Here is a 15595-nt window from a genome sequence, read left to right as displayed (position 1 = left end):
ACCTCCTGTTAAGAACCACCTTAAAGAACACCTATTGACAAAGCTGTGGTATTGTGTTGAAAATATTTAGAAAATACATTGAAAATTCCTAGTTTTAATAGACAGTCTGTGGAATCAAACGCCTATTGACAAAGCTGCGACATGTTGAACATATTGAGAAAACATACTGAAAATTCCTAGCTGTAATAGACAGTCTGTTGAATCAAACCCCGGGTTCTCTAGTCCATTTCCTTTACTATTATATTTAATAGAACCTTGATTCTGTTATCAATTTCTAAAGAAGTAAGACTTCCAAATCTAAGCAAGAACACCGATAGACAAAACTGCGGTATTGTGTTGAAAATGTTGAGAAAATACATTGAGAATTCCTAGTTGTAATAGACAGTCTGTGGAATCAAACCCCGGATTCTCTAGTCCATTTCTTTTATTATTATATTTAATAGAACCCTGATTCTATTATCAATTTTTGAAGAAGTACGATTTCCAGATTTAAGCAAGAACACCTATAGACAAAGGTACAGTATTGTGTTGAAAATATTGAGAAAATACATTGAAAATTCCTAGATGTAATAAACAGTCTGTGGAATCAAACCCCGGATTCTCTCTTCTATTTCTTTTATTATTATATTTAATAGAACCTCGATTCTATTATCAATTTTTGAAGAAGTACGATTTCCAGATTTAAGCAAGAACACCTATAGACAAAGGTACGGTATTGTGTTGAAAATATTGAGAAAATACACTGAAAATTCCTAGTTGTAATTGACAGTCTGTGGAATCAAACCCCGGGTTCTCTAGTCCATTTCTCTTATTATTATATTTAATAGAACCCTGATTCTATTTTACAATTTCTGAAGAAGTACGACCTCCAAATCTAAGCAAGAACACCTATAGACAAAGCTGCGGTATTGTGTTGAAAATACTGAGAAAATACACTAAAAATTTCTAGTTGTAATAGTCTGTGGAATCAAACCCCGGGTTTTTTAGTTCATTTCTTTTATTATCATATTTAATAGAACCCTGATTCTATTTTACAATTTCTGAAGAAGTACGACTTCCAAATCTAAGCAAGAACACCTATAGACAAAGCAGCGGTATTGTGTTGAAAATACTGAGAAAATATACTGAAAATTTCTAGTTGTAATAGTCTGTGGAATCAAACCCCGGGTTTTCTAGTCCATTTCTTTTATTATTATATTTAATAGAACCCTGATTCTATTTTACAATTTCTGAAGAAGTACGACTTCCAAATCTAAGCAAGAACACCTATAGACAAAGCTGCGATATTGTGTTGAAAATACAGAGAAAATAACTGAAAATTCCTAGTTGTAATTGACAGTCTATGGAATCAAACTCTGGCTTCTCTAGTCCATTTCTTGAGACACGTGAGTCTGAGCCCGAACCACGGTCCTCGACAGCGCGTTCACCTGGTTGTAAACGCTCTGCTGCCCTAGTAACAGCATTTGGGACGTACGGCCGCTGACGTAGCGACATTTTTTAAAGCCATTCCATCCCAATTTGTGTCAATTACGCAGAGTCTGTATTGGCTGTATTATTACTGGGGTTTTAGCTAGATTCGAACTTTGTTACATGTTTTTTATATACAATGCACAAGTGACCTTCTCACCCGACCCAGTCCTGTGGTCTCGCCGCAGGATACTGTCTGTGACGCAAAACAAATGTCCCCCTTGCTCGTGCACTTAAGTTGTCCTTTCCCTTTGTCTCATTTGTATACCAAATAAGTCCAATTAAAAACACAACGGCAATAAAATTAGAGTGTAGGCTGTCTCGTATAAGTAAAAACTTTTGGGCCCGTTCAAGAAGTCCATTTGAAATTACAGAGAATGTTGCCATTCTTTGTTAGCTCCTATGGATACACTGCTACTCGAATGGCTATTGTTGCTATTTCACACGAGTTGAAGATGGAAAGACACATAGAACAATGTTCACCTTTCCCCAAAAACACTAGCCTATTTTCGATTCCTAAATTTGATGTTGCATGATTAGTACATTTTCAGTTTAATATCTTCCTCTTTTGTAATGGAATGTAACAGCTGTATTCAGTTGTTAAGGTTAATGCGTCATGCTGTCAGCATAGCAGTTGCGTAAGCAAAACAAAAATGGCCATAACTTCTAAACCAGGCCTACACAAACAGCGCTCAACGAGCGCGCTCGCTCCTTCGGAGCGGAAGAGCGGTATTTACCGCTCGCCGAAACGGAGAGGAAAATACGTCAGAATGACATAGACTTGCTATGGGTAGAGGAGAGGGAAACGACCACTCAGCTATCTATTTAATGGAGTGTAGGCCTATTCTCAGTAACTGTTTCACGTTGTTTACCTACTGCTACAGTACAGTATGGAGGAATCTAAAAGACTGAACATAACATTTAAAGATTTACAGCTCGAACTTATTAATCTTCGATGTGACCTAAGGGCTAAAGATCGTTTGAATAATACTACTAGCCTGGTTGAGTTTTACAAGACTAAATATTAGCAATAATATCCACGACTACACAGGCTGGTTGTGAAAATGATTGCTATGTTTGGCTCAACATTTATATTTGTGAGCAACTGTTTTCTATAATCAACTTTCATAAAGGCAGACATCGAACATCTGTAACTGATGTTTCATTACGATCAGTAGGCTACTGTTCCTTTCAGCTGCCAACAGCATAAAACCTCGTTTTGATGTACTGATAAATAAAAATATAATAAAATGATATTGTACATTTAAGTAGCTATAGAATTTCTATTACTTCTGTAAAATAAATATTTCTTTATTAATTAATAATAGCCCGAGATAGTTTTGCAAACACTGAACGGGAATTCATTTCATAAGCACTCGTAATAGTACTTCCTTTGTGTACATTTTGTACGAGATCACTCCTTCTTCCAGTCCACCCTTATACAGAGCGCACCTAATATCTGCATTCCGCTCGTGAGCTGTGAGCCGGCTCAGAGAGCACAAACCTTGTGCAGGCCTGTTCTAAACCGTAAGAGGTGGATCAAAACGGACTGCATTTTTCAAAATGTCGCATTTATTAACGAATTTTACTTGCAAACGTCTGACTACATCTTTTACGGTTTAGCCATAGCAAGCGGTTGAGAATCTGTAAAATTAGGAAAGCATTACATGTTTTTGGGTTATTGTTTAAACAATGCGCTATTTTATTTTGGAAATAAAATAGACACAGTATTTGTATAGATCAGTCTTCATTATTCAATTCACACATAACATGTATAAATAAATAGGCCATAAGTATTAAGTTATTATTATTCGAAGACGGAATTGTCTCAGTGTTACTCGAAAATCTGTCCGCTTCGTCATACGTTATTCAACGTTAAAAAACAAAAATAACTCAACCTTACCTTTCAAGTGCCAATGAACTCTTCTCTCATTAAGATTTTTCTTAAAAGGAAGTCTATTTCAAAGGAAACTGAGTTTAAAATACATCAGTATGTCCAGATAAGGTACAAATACCTTGTAACATTTTTTCTAAGATGCATCGTTTTTCATTTATGGAATCTTCATTGCAATGTGACTGTTGTAGGGAATCAACATGGAGACTGCACGTTAAGCTCCTTTCTGCGAAGATAAAAAGCATTGGAATTTCGTTTCATCTGAAAGAACAGCATTATAAAGTGAATAAATCTCGTATCAGTCGTCATTGTGAATACAATTGAAGTTTAGTCAGAAGTTCAGTACTCTTAAGATCGTTCTCTGGAATATTGAGAACAGAACTAGATATTTTCTTTCTCTTTATTATACTTTGTTACTAAGTATATTATTATGTTACTATTACTTCATTATTTAATTGAAGTTGATTCCAAACTGGCCTAAGTCAAAATGACAAAACTGATTTAAAAATTCTGACGCCCTTACTGCCTGCATATTTATTTTATTAGGTAGCTGAATTTATTTTGATACTTCTCTGAAGTACTTAGAGTATTTTTTAATTTACTGAGTATGCTCCAACGAGTATAACTTATATGTAGGGGCTATACAAGAACTCATACATATGTTGTACAATGTAATTTAAAAAGTCATGAAACTACAATCTATGGAAAACAAACAATATCTCAAGAATTTATTATAGAAATAAAGTAAAATAAGAACAGATAGTAAGATAATATAAAGTTTTGGACAGAAAGAAGAAAAGTTTGAAACCATAAAATAAATAAATCAATTGAGAATTAAAATAAATAATTTTTCCAAAAACATATTTTTAAACAATTCTTAAAACACCGGCAGTTTGGTAAAATTCTATATTCTAAAGAAAGTTGGTTAAAAGTTGTTATTAAAAAATGCTTAATTCCTTTCGTTCCATAAGTTACTGAACTACGCCGAGAAAAAAATATTTTTTTTTTCTTGTTAAATAAGTATGTATATCTTTATTAAACTGAAATATAATATTGCTATATAATAAATTGTTAATAACTTTGTACATGGAAAATAGCAGCATCTAATTTGATAATTGATTCAACTTGTAGAACGAAAGAAAATTGATATAGATATTTAACTTGAGTCAAATAATGAAAATCCAATAAATTTCTTAAAGCTCTATTTTGAATAATTTGTAAAGTCTCAAAGCAGTTTCTTATTGTGAATGACATATACATTAAATGAGAATGGATAAAAGCGTATTATACATTCAAGAGACAAGATACATAGGTTAATGAACTTGGTGCTTTTCAAACGGATCTAAGTCAAAACTTAGGAGAGTCTGAAAAGTAAACTTACACAGGTGAATGTATATGGGCTTGTAAAGGATAAATCAAAACGTGAATGAAACAGCATAAAATGTTGAGAAGCAGCAAATTTTATGTTCTGAATCATTCCTTTCACAATTCCAGATAAGCCATAGTTTCTTAACATTGAACTCTGAAGAGGACGCTAGCTTATTGCAGTATTTATCCTGCCATTATGGCTCTCTCGACATTTAAATTTCAAAATAAAAGCAATGATCGAATCTGAGACGTGCACATCCTTCTTATTTCTGGTTTACAAAGACCTTGATTTATAAAATGCCTACTCAAATCATTCATTCTCTTCCTTCCGACTTCGGTGATTTTTAACGAAAACAGGGCATTTTATGGTTTTCATATTATCGTCAAAATTTTCATTTGTGTTAAGAGATTAGGTACAGCTTACAGCAGTAAATTTCTTTTCAAATTTTCAACATTTTTTCTCTCCATTACTGTATCTTGTAGAATAATGAAAATTTGTATGTGTAAAACACAGTCCTTCCGCTGTGTGAAAAAAATATTTTTACGATTTAAAAAATATATGTATATATATATATATATATATATATATATATATATATATATATATATATATATATTTTCCAAAATACAGTTCACTGTGCAATGATGAAGCGTTTCCCACATAACTCATAAACTTGTTAACTTTGTCATGTTCGCTTTCTTTTATTTTATTGCTGAAACTCGTGTTTATAATATTATGCTCTTTCAACTACATTCCTTAATAAATAATATTTTTTTTTTATTTTTTATTAGAAGAAAATATTGATATTTCACCATTTTTTTAAATGAATTTATTTTTTATCAGACAAACTATCAAAGGTAGAGAAGTGATCTTGTATCATATTGTAGATATGACATGCATAAATACATACAAAAAATTTCATCACAGAATGTTGGATAGTTTTTGAGTTACGTGGGAAACGCTTCATCACTGCACAGTGAACTGAATTTTGAAAAAAAAAAAAAATGTAAATAATTTTTATATATTTTTTTTATATAGCAGGATAGTGTTTTATATATACTAATTTTCATTATTGTACAAGATACAGTAATGGAGGAATAAAATGTTGAATATTTCCAAAATTTTACTGCTGTAAAACCCCTCAAGTCATGTTAGATTCACATTTAAACTATTTTATAGTGAGATATACTCCGCAGACCTTTATATCTAGATTCGAACCCATGAATTTTCCTCTGACATTCCATAAGTATTCCTGCGGAAAGATTTTGATGATGATGATGATGATGATGATGATGATGATGATGATGATGAGGAGGAGGAAGAGGAGGACAACGACGACAATACTACCGAAATCACAGAGCCAAGACACTTTATTTAAATACACCACTCAACTTAGCCTAGTAGTTATCCTATTCAGGCACTGTTTTGAACTGTAAACTTATTTTTTTTTAATATTTTACGTCTTAATTTATCAAATTACCGGCAGTACAACCACGTGTTTCTTTATGAGAACAGGTAATGATAGGTTTCCTTCTTGCACCTGAAACTGAACTGTTTTTCGTGTATTTACAGCTATTTATACACCAGTCAGACTCATTTCTTATTCTCTTACGTCCTCTTCGAGACTGCATAACAGCATCACTGTATTTTGCAATATTAATTTCATTCATATTTTACGGATATCATGTGGTCCTAGCCAATAGTACAAGATACATTAGTTTTGTGTATAGTCTGTATTGCATGTAGCGCATGCATGCAGACTTTGGTAAGTTTTGAAGCAATAAACAGAATATTTAGGACAGTTTGGAAGAAATTTAATATTTCTCACTGCATACAATGAATAATTTATAGAATTATAGGATGTATGTTTTTGTCCCTTTGAGAGAAAGTGAAATAATAATTCTGAAGCTATCTTCAGTAAAAAGAAAAAAAAAACTTGGAACACTTTGAAACCCATATCTTAAATTTTCATAATTTTGGAAAGAAACTTATTGTCTTTGCTAACATATAATAATAATAATAATAAAACCTTCTTCTCATATGATGAAGGATGGGTAGAACGGAGAAAAATTCTTTCCGGCACCAAGACTCGAACCCGGGTTTTGAGCTCTACGTGCTGACGCTTTATCCACACCGGATTCTAGTTCCGATGCCGGATTGAATCCCTCTCAGTTTAAGTTCAACCTCTCAGTTTCCCTTTGGTGGCCTAAGCTCATGTCGGCTACTGTGTCACAGAATATGTGACAGTGGCACAATGTCCAACACACTATGTACAGAGGTGTACTCATTACGAGTGACTAAGTGGCCGGGATCCGACGGGATGAGCGCAGTCTTGAATCACTAAGGGTGCTATTCATAGACATTTCGCTAGCTCGCGCTACGAGTGTGCTAGACTAGCCCCAGCTATCGACTGGTTACTGGTATGTCATATATCATATATCATACCATATCATATATCATATCATATCATATCATATATCATATCATATCATATATCATATCCTATCATATATCATATCCTATCATATATCATATCATATATCATATCATATATCATATCATATATCATATCATATCATATCATATATCATATCCTATCATATATCATATCATATCATATATCATATCATATATCATATCATATCATATCATATCATATCATATCATAAGTATCATATCATATATCATATCATATCATAAGTATCATATCATATCTTATCATATCATATCATATCATATATCATATCATATCATATATCATATCATATCTTGTTTCATATCATATCATGTTTCATATCATATATCATATCATATATTATACAGGATATTTAAAAATACGGGGCATAATTTCAGGTATGTATTTTTCACATGTAGACAATCAAAATAGTTCATTACAACATGTGTCCGGAAATGCTTTATTTCCGAGTTATGGCCTTCACAACATTGAAATTTACCGGAACGTTTTTCTTTCCGCAGGTCGTTGTCATTACAGAAGATGTTCAAAATGTCCACCTCCTGCTTGAATACAGACCTCACATCGATGTCTCATTGACCTGCGAACACGATCCCAAACTCCAGGAGTATTGCGTATGTCCTCAGAACATGCCACAATTCGATTCCGAAGGAATTCCAAATCAGGCACCGGAGACGAATAAACCAATGATTTTAAATGGCCCCACAAGTAGAAATCGACAGGGTTCAGATCAGGTGAGCGTGGAGGCCAAGCAATTGGGCCACCTCTACCTATCCATCGATCAGGAAACCTTCGATCCAAGTACCGGCGAGCCGTACGACTGAAGTGTGCCATCATGCAAGAAGTGAATGTGTTGACGATTGATCAGTGAAGTGTCTTCTAAAACATGAGGTATGGTGTTTTCCAGGAAGTTTGTGTAAGCCTGCCCCGTAAGTCTGTTTACAAGTACATGGGGTGCAACTAATCTATCACCAATGATACCGGCCCACATGTTGAGGGAGAACCGCACCTGGTGATGATATGGAACAGTTGCACGTGGGTTTTCATACGCCCATACATGCTGATTGTGGAAATTTGTTATGCCATCTCGTGTGAACTGTGCTTCATCTGTAAATAATACTAAGGCAGGAAAGTTCGGATTTACACCACACTGCTGCAAGAACCACTGACAGAACCTAACTCGTGCAGGGTAATCTGCTGGTGACAGGGCCTTACACGTTGCAAATGATAAGGATACACTTGATACTCTTTCAACAGTCTCCAGACAGTCGTATGAGGAACATTGACTTGCAACGCTACCCTTCGTGTGCTAATAGAAGGAGTCATGTTCACAGCCTCCAGAATCTCCTCCTGTACTTCTGGAGTTGCAGATCTTGGTCATCCCCTTCCCAAACCAGGAGAGTTAAATTTTCCATACTCGCACAGACGGTAATGGAGACGTACAAATGTCTTCCGATCTGGACATTGTCGCTGTGGGTACCTCTCCAGGTACAAACGACAAGCCAGGGCAGCATTGCCGTCCGCCTTACCGTACATGAAGTGTATCTCTGCCAGCTCTTGATTTGAATATATGTCGCACAGTCTAACGCCTACACAACACTGAATGTAACCTTCGCCTCGGAATGAACTGTCAGAGTGCCCTCTTAATGTCTCCTTTGACGGCAACGATCTGCGGAAAGAAAAACGTTCCTGTGAATTTCAATGTTGTAAAGGCCATAACTCGGAAATAAAGCATTTCCGGACACATGTTGTAATGAACTATTTTGATTGTCTACATGTGGGAAATACATACCTGAAATTATGCCCCGTATTTTTGAAACACCCTGTATATCATATCATATATCATATCATATCATATATCATATATCATATATCATATCATATCATATATCATATCATATCATATCATATCATATCATATCATATCATATCATATCATATCATATCATATCATATCATATCATATCATATCGCTAACACTGGTTTATGAATACGAAAAACGTTAGTTCGCTGATCATCCACCTCGAAGCCCGCACTATGAATGTCTATGAATGTGGCCCTTTTAAGTGATTACTTATTTCTGCGTAGAAATCCTGCACGGAAATATCTTATGTATTTGGGTACATCATAGTAATACTTCTTATCAAAATTACGTTTTTGCAGACGTTTCTTTCTTCCATCTGCCTTGTCTACTGAAATAACATCTGGCATGTTGAGGTACGCTGTCCTTTGTGTGTACATCTCTGTGATACAAAGAGCCGCTAGTACCTGCGCTGAAATCAGGGAGATAAACTCGTCCCTGGCGAATTAGCTGAATCGAACACAAAGTCCCAAGAGTTTTCAACTGCAAATATATTCGAATCGATTTTTATTTCGACGAAAACTCTTGATTCTGAACTACAAGGTGGCACAAAGTAACTGCTCGAATGTTCACATCTTTCTTTCAATATTACGATAGAGATATTACCTAAAATGAGGTTTAATATGGACGCATGAACTATTATGTTAGCCGAATGGCTCGTGCATCTGCTTTCCATGCCAGAGTTATTTCAGCGAGTGGAGATTTTATGGCTACGCTACGTCGAGGAACATTTTTTTTCTGAACACTGTCTGCAATATAATACAGCTTGTTCCTGAATGATAATCGATTCTTCAGAGTTGTTTAATTCCTCTTACTTGCAATATATAAGAACAAACCTTGTATGAGAACTCTACGAGTTTCCATACTGTACTTTATAAGTGCACAATATCACACGGCAGACATCCGATAGTCAGTATGTCTGGAGTTATAGACTCAACATCAGCAACAAACCTTCTTCCCAACTCTGGCAGGTCGACAGGTAGCGGTGGCAGGTACACATGGTCCCTCATTTACCCCCACAGGAAGAAATCACATGGTGTGAGGTCGGGAGACCGTGGACTAGGTACGAAATCTCCTCCGATATATTCGACACTTTCCTTGGACACATGTGGACGTCTTGAACTCTTCCCTTTATAGATGCATTCAATGTCCAGCAGTTTCAAACTGTCTGTAGATACTATCGACGAATGTTGTCACTGGACGGAAGACTTGCTCTACAGAGACTATAGAACTGCACTTGGCAAATTGGAACACAGAAAAAGACTTATGCACGAGTGTCGCCATTTTGTAAATGTGACGCCGTGACGCACCAAAATTGAGAAACAAACGCTGTGGGTAGACGATACGTAACTTTCATAGCTGTTCCTTAATTACGCATAGGAACCACACGTCCAATTTCGTTTTCAAAGCTACACCAACTATCTGAAACCCCGATAATCACTTATGGAAACAGTGCACTAATATTTTATTACTCCATTGTCACTTTCTAGCCAACAAGCTATATATTATACTGAGGGTTGAAATAAAAGTATGACATCTTTCACAGCAGGTAGTATTGGCCAAAACAAGACAAAAATTTCCCACAAACATACAGTAGGCCTATATCCGGAAACAAATATGTGTTGAGATATGTGCCATTCTTCAATGAAGCCTATTATTATCATTCGTTTAAAGATACAAAACGAAGGTACAATGAAGATTCTATTAATGTATGAGCAGGAATTATGGGTGATAGATCATTCCACCGAACAGAAGTAACAGGTGCTGTATACCACCAATTTTTCTTAAACGATTTACCCGCCATACTGGGGGAAGTGACCCTCGAACGGAGGCAAGGGATGTGGTTAATGCATAATGGAACATCACCCCATTTGCTACACATCGTGCGACAATAACTAATCCAGATATTTAATGTGCAATGGATTGGTCGAGGAGATCCAGTAGCATGGCCTCCCCGATCACCTGATCTTAATCCTTGGATTTAGGCTAAGGGGAAACTTAAAGAGTTTGATGTCTATCGCACCAACCTACAGCGTAGAAACATTGCAGGAGCGTGTGTACAATGTATGTCGAAAACTCCGAGAGCAGCCAGGTATGCTCGCAAGAGTACGCGATTCTCTGAGATGTAGGATTGAAGGGAGTGTGACAATGCGTAGTAACCACATAGAACACCTTCAACAGTGGCTATTTGAAAGACAGATGAGGATAATAGGCCGCAATACAATATAACTCGGGCCATATCTCAACATGTATTTGTTTCCGGATATAAGCACAGTCTAATACTCTAATACAGTAGTCGTCAGCACTCGCTGAAATGTGCAATGGGTACGCGGTGCAGTCTCGTGTGCAATGTCGTGCAACAGGGAGAGATAGAGAGAATATCCGCTAGCAGTTACGAGAGCACTACAGTGCACTGCGTTTTCAGCGGGTAAGAGAGGCTAGCCCCAGCGTGCTCTATGCTGACGACCCCTGCTCTAATATATACTGTCACGAAGCTCAATACGTAGGGAATATGCATCCATAGATAGTTGCTAACCACTAGGATCGCTACTATCGCCTCATAATATACAATGTGAAACAGTACCGGCACAGTCTATTGTTCCTAGTACCCTCATCAACTCAAGCTTCGTGACTGTATATACTAGACTGTGATATATGGGAACTTTTTTTTTTTATAGTTTTGACTAATATTGCTTGATGTGCAAATATGCCTTACTTTTATTTAAACAGCTGTATAAAATCATTGAGTTTATTGTAAGGGCTTCATATTGGTCTATGACAATCGATTTAAGTATAGAAGGGGTAAAAAAATAAGTCTGTCATTTCAATGAAACCATCATGAATTTTAGTATACATTTGTTGATAGTGATGGCGAAGACTGTGATTATTATGCTATTGTTATTAGTAATATTAATTATAACTATTAAGTGAAACTGACTGAGTCTATGACATTCGTGCATAATAATAATAATAATAATAATAATAATAATAATAATAATAATAATAATAATAATGGACCTAATAATACTTATTTACAAATGGCTTTTAAGGAACCCGAAGCTTCATTGCCACCCTCACATAAGCCCGTCATCGGTCCCCATCCTGTGCAAGATTAATCTACTCTCTATCATCATATCCCATCTCCCTCAAATCCATTTTAGTATTATCCTCCCATCTACGTCTCGGTCTCCCCAAAGGTCTTTTTCCCTCCGGCTTCCCAACTAACACTCTATATGCATTTCTGGATTCGCCCATACGTGCTACATGCCCTGCCCATCTCAAACGTCTGGATTTTATGTTCCTAATTATGTCAGGTGAAGAATACAATGCGTGAAGTTCTGCGTTGTGTAACTTTCTCCATTCTCCTGTAACTTCATCCCTCTTAACCCCAAATGTTTTCCTAAGAACCTTATTCTCAAAAACCCTTAATCTCTGTTCCTCTCTCAAAGTAAGAGTCCATGTTTCACAACCATACAGAACAACCGGTAATATAACTGTTTTATAAATTCTAACTTTCAGTTTTTTTTGACAGCAGACTAGATGATAAAAGCTTCTCAACCGAATAATAACACGCATTTCCCATATTTATTCTGCGTTTAATTTCCTCCCGAGTGTCATTTATATTAGTTACTGTTGCTCCCAGATATTTGAATTTTTCCACCATTTCGAAGTATAAATCTTCAATAACAAAAACAACAACAATAATAATAATAATAATAATAATAATAATAATAATAATAATAATAATAATAAGGAATGGCGAATTATAGAGACGTTAGCCATTTTCTTGCAGCATCCAGTGTATACTTCCTTGTGGTACGTCATATGCATGCATATTCACACACTTAAATCTGCATTCTGTTGGTACTAATTGAGTTTCTCTACCCCGAGACGTAAACTCGTCAAAAGCAATTATCGACTTAGCCATATTAGTTTAAACCCGAAGTTAACAGAGCGATTATCACGAGCTTTTCATCCGAAAGGAAATGTCCCTGCACTTCTAAACAAACGCAAACGAGTTCTATCAAACCTCGTTTTATTAGAATGACTGCCGAGAGTTGAACGTTTGTTTCTGCAGCAGGAATTTTCAGATTGCATTAAAATGAAAGTTTATTCGATAACGTTCACAGTCTGAAATATTTTACGAAGTAGGTGAGTAGAAGTCTCAGTACTATATTCTTAGAACCATTCTCTTTTTTGCTACAGCATTTAGGAACTATATCCGAACACCCGGCATCGGTTATGTAAGGTGACTATAAAAAAATATTTATAACTTATTCTGATTGTATTCTCCTCTTTGCCAAAACTTTGCAAAACGGTCCCCATGTCAATTCAGTCTCCTGTCAAATTGAGTACCGGGTCTTTCTCGAGGGAAAAAGGCGGTAAGAACGTGGAGGCCTCCTTCCATGCCCGCCATGCGCTTTAATTTCGTGTAAAGGGGATAGCTTTAACTTTTTTTCAGGCCTATTTTGAATGTCAATATAAACCACTTATACCTTTCAATATTTCTATCGCCACCGGTGTAGCTCAGTCGTCTGACAAGCAAACATTCTCATGTGGGCAGATAAAAAAGGGCCTCCCAGAAAGTAAGTTCCCCTTGAGCCGTTTACAAAAAGAAAACACAGTTTCATGGAAAGATGTATTGCAACAGATATAGCAATTGTTGAGCTATTTTTCAACATATTCCCCACCGAAATTGAGAGATCTGTCATACTGTGGGATCAACAGAGGTGCGGCTGTCACACACTGGTTCCGATTCTAGGCGGCAGACTGAAACGTAGTTCCGAAACGTTGGATGCCTCTGCATCTAGGACACGATGCAAATATTCGGAAACCTCGCACGAAGAGTGTAATAATTGAATAAAACTGATAAGAAACTAAATTCTTTTGCAATCAGGAAATTCAGCTCATCTTCATGAGATGATTTTATTTTGCTAGGCTAAAAGCTAAGTTTCTTATAGTCTGGAATCATGTAATATGAAATACTCATTTTATCCGTATAGTTGAACTACGTCACTACTTGCAGAAGGAGAGTAGCAAAGACATGACGCTTGTAGTAGCTTATACAAAATCATTTTTCGAATGTGCAAACTTGACTACCGAAAAATTGCCGTGAAAACTTTCGTAAAATAATTACACCCTCTTAGAAAATAATTACACCCTCTTAGAAAATAATTACACACTCTTGCAAAATAATTACTTTCTCCTGCAAAATAATTACACTCTCTTGGAAAATAATGACACTCTATTGCAAATATAAATGTTATTAACACTGAAGAACTGCAAACACCTTGAAAAACTGACAGTGACAAACCTCAGGTCAAGAATTGTACCATTGCTTCATTATTCCCATATCATCATTTGCATTTTACCATTGCTTCATTATTCCCATGTCATCATTTGCATTTTACCATTGCTTCATTATTCCCATGCCATCATTTGCATTTTGCTATTGCTTCATTATTCCCATGTCATCATTTGCATTTTGCTATTGCTTCATTATTCCCATGTCATCATTTGCATTTTACCATTGCTTCATTATTCCCATGTCATCATTTGCATTTTACCATTGCTTCATTATTCCCATGTCATCATTTCATTTTACCATTGCTTCATTATTCCCATGTCATCAATTGCATTTTGCTATTGCTTCATTATTCCCATGTCATCATTTGCATTTTACCATTGCTTTATTATTCCCATGTCATCATTTGCATTTTACCATTGCTTCATTATTCCCATGTCATCATTTGCATTTTACCATTGCTTCATTATTCCCATGTCATCATTTGCATTTTACCATTGCTTTATTATTCCCATGTCATCATTTGCATTTTACCAATGCTTCATTATTCCCATGTCATCATTTGCATTTTGCTATTGCTTCATTATTCCCATGTCATCATTTGCATTTTACCGTTGCTTTATTATTCCCATGTCATCATTTGAATTTTACCTTTGCTTCATTATTCCCATGTCATCATTTGCATTTTACCATTGCTTTATTATTCCCATGTCATCATTTGCATTTTACCATTGCTTCATTATTCCCATGTCATCATTTGTATTTTACCATTGCTTCATTATTCCCATGTCATCATTTGCATTTTACCATTGCTTCATTATTCCCATGTCATCATTTGCATTTTACCATTGCTTCATTATTCCCATGTCATCATTTGCATTTTGCTATTGCTTCATTATTCCCATGTCATCATTTGCATTTTACCATTGCTATATTATTCCCATGTCATCACTTGCATTTTACCATTGCTTCATTATTCCCATGTCATCATTTGTATTTTACCATTGCTTCATTATTCCCATGTCATCATTTGTATTTTACCATTGCTTCATTATTCCCATGTCATCATTTGTATTTTACCATTCCTTCATTATACCCGTGTAATCATTTGTATTTTACCATTGCTTCATTATTCCCATGTCATCATTTGCATTTTACCATTGCTTCATTATTCCCATGTCATCATTTGCATTTTGCCATTGCTTCATTATTCCCATGTCATCATT

Source organism: Periplaneta americana, chromosome 1, assembly GCF_040183065.1.
Source record: "Periplaneta americana isolate PAMFEO1 chromosome 1, P.americana_PAMFEO1_priV1, whole genome shotgun sequence".
NCBI classification, from domain to species: Eukaryota; Metazoa; Arthropoda; class Insecta; order Blattodea; family Blattidae; genus Periplaneta; species Periplaneta americana.
This window is presented reverse-complemented; position numbering follows the sequence as displayed.